This window comes from Chelon labrosus (assembly GCF_963514085.1).
Source record: "Chelon labrosus genome assembly, chromosome: 9".
NCBI lineage: Eukaryota > Metazoa > Chordata > Actinopteri > Mugiliformes > Mugilidae > Chelon > Chelon labrosus.
The window spans coordinates 26,945,232-26,947,985 of record NC_140359.1 but is presented as its reverse complement, the minus strand read 5'-3'; positions in this window follow the sequence as shown (position 1 = coordinate 26,947,985).

Below are 2,754 nucleotides of genomic sequence, written 5' to 3'. Positions count from 1 at the left end.
GCGAAATAAAGGTAGGCATTACCACGATATCCAAAGAAAGGTAGGGGCAATGAGGGAAGTATGCAGAAGGAAGATGCGTTTGGGTCATACAAACTTAAACAGTCCTCTAAAAACCATTGGGAAACACCCAACTGGCAAGTGTCAACATTGCAGCGTGTTAGAAACAACATGTAATTCTGGAATGTAGTCAGTACCAACAACAAAAACGGATATTAAAAGAAAAATTGGAAGAGCCAAAAGAATTGCTGCAGTTCAGTTCTGGACGTGTGGGATACAGATCAGTATTCAAATATTTGGAAAAAACTGGGCTGAGCAATAGAATTTAAAAAGCACACTCCAGTTCAGAAGGTGGCGCTAATGCACCATAAGCTGTTTGCCAAACGCCATAAAGCGAAGAAGAAGACTTTTTTGCCACAGGTGATCAAATCAGATTACGGTGGCCGAGAGAGCTCAATGCGCTGCAATTAAAAGAACAACAAAAACAAAAAGTGCTAACAGGCAAAACACGAGCAAATTAAGAAAATATTTTCAACCGTTTGACAGCAGGTGCAACTACAAATACTTACAACACAATGCGCTGAAAAACAACAGTCGCAACACCAACAAACACAGAAACTACAACCGAATTGTTTCCAGGAACCTGTGAAGTGATGAGCTGCCTGATACTAGACGCACCTGTTGTCCAAAGCTTTATGACTTTTGCAGTTATCATTATTTTAAGAACCAGGTTCATTTTGTCTTAATGCAAAAAATATTTTACAATAACAATGTCAGTGACATGGGTCTTCTGAGGGTGTCCTGTGGTGTGTGGCAACACAGTGTTGTTAGTGAGGGGGGTCTGTGGCCTGGTCTGGTCTAGGTGGGTGCTACATGTCTAAGTAACATCCACACAGATGAATGCCAGGTCCAGAAGTTTCCCAGCAGAACATTGAACTGTCACAAGATGGTCAATGTTATTTACTTCTTCTGTCAGTGGTTATAATGTTGTGGCTGATCGGTGTATATGCTGCAGTAAGAGTAGCCTATATGAGGCTTGTATACAGATAGTCATATACACGAGGTGTCACCGGGGAGCTGAGTTCAGCAGGGAAGCAGCTGTGTGAAAGAAAGCGTTCCTGAGTCTGCTGGTTCTGGACCAGAGAATCCTAAATTGCCTCCCAGAGGGCAGGAGGGCAAACAGTCCACTTGTGGCGTGAGCGGCTTCCTCAGCAATGATGCGTGCTCTCTGCAGAAGGCTTCAGTGGCAGGTAGTGGCATACCATACACCACATTACTTATCCCTGTCATATTTCACTGGCGTATTCTACTATTTATCCGTCCGACATTCCTGCTTCTGTTTAAAAGTAAATCATCGTTAGAGCCGCTGACTGTTTTGATATCAGAAACTTTTCCAACAAGAAAAATGACCTCACCACTTTGGAAGCTGACTGCCTTTTAGTAGGCCTTAGAATTTGCAAGACAAATAATCTCCTGCTTGATGAATATTTAAAATTATTGTGGGACCCAACCCTGGAAGATTCATTTCACGCATAGCAGTGCAACACAACATAATCTCTTTTTTTTGTGTTTGTTTTTTGCCCTATTAATGAAGAACACGTTATTCGTTTTACTAGTAGTAGTCTGATATTAAACCATTTATTTTTGAAAACGCCACACAGTTTGGTGTGATCTCTTTTTTTTTTTCTTTTGTTAACAGGACAAACACATCAGAGGAGGTGATAAAACAGGGGACCCAGGTACGAACAGTATGCAACATTTATTTAAAAGTCACTGAATTGTGTGTAAATAACAGAAGACGTGTTATAATCTCTTGGAATAAAAAACCTTCAGGACTGAATGCAGCCAGCTGAATACACTATATAACCAAAAGTATTCACTCACGCATCCAAATAACTGAATTCCGGTGTTCCAATCACCTCCATGGCCACAGGTGTATAAAATCAAGCACCTAGTCATGCAGACTGCTTCTACAAACATTTATGAAAGAATGGGTCGCTCTCAGGAGCTCAGTGTATTCCAGCGTGGTACTGTGATAGGATGCCACCTGTGCAACAAGTCAAGTAGCTGCTAAATATTCCACAGTCAACTGTCGGTGGTATTATGACAAAGTGGAAGCGTAAAACGTAAAATGACAGAGTGGGGTCAGCAGATGCTGAGGCTCATAGTGCGCAGAGGTCGCCAACTTTCTGCAGATTCAATCTCTACAGACCTCCAAACTTCATGTGCCCTTCCTGCTAACAGATGGGGGCGCTGTTGTCACATATGTGGTTAAACTACTACCTCCCCCCAGTCTCCACAAAAACACACACACACATATATAAACTATATGCAGCAATTAAAAACTATTTAATGTAGGATTTTAACACAAATTACTTTTCCATAAATCATACAGAATACAAATATGTAACGTTCTGATCTCTTAATAAATCTAATAACGATGAAGTGATTGTATGTTTTTTTGCATTAAAGAGCAGTTTATGTATTAATTTATTATATTTTTTTACTCATAATTGTACCCATCCAATCATCCCAACTCAGCCGACAGCCCACTGTCTGAAGCAGGCCGTTACAGCGGAGCCCGTTGCGCACACACACACACACACACACACACACACACACACACACACACACACACACACACACACACACACAGGCCTATGTAAATTTGGTGGCGCACGCATGGCGCACACAGCCAAAGATAGAGTAACAAATCAGGAATTTCCCTCCTGCCACTCCTGAGAGCGCAACAGAGGA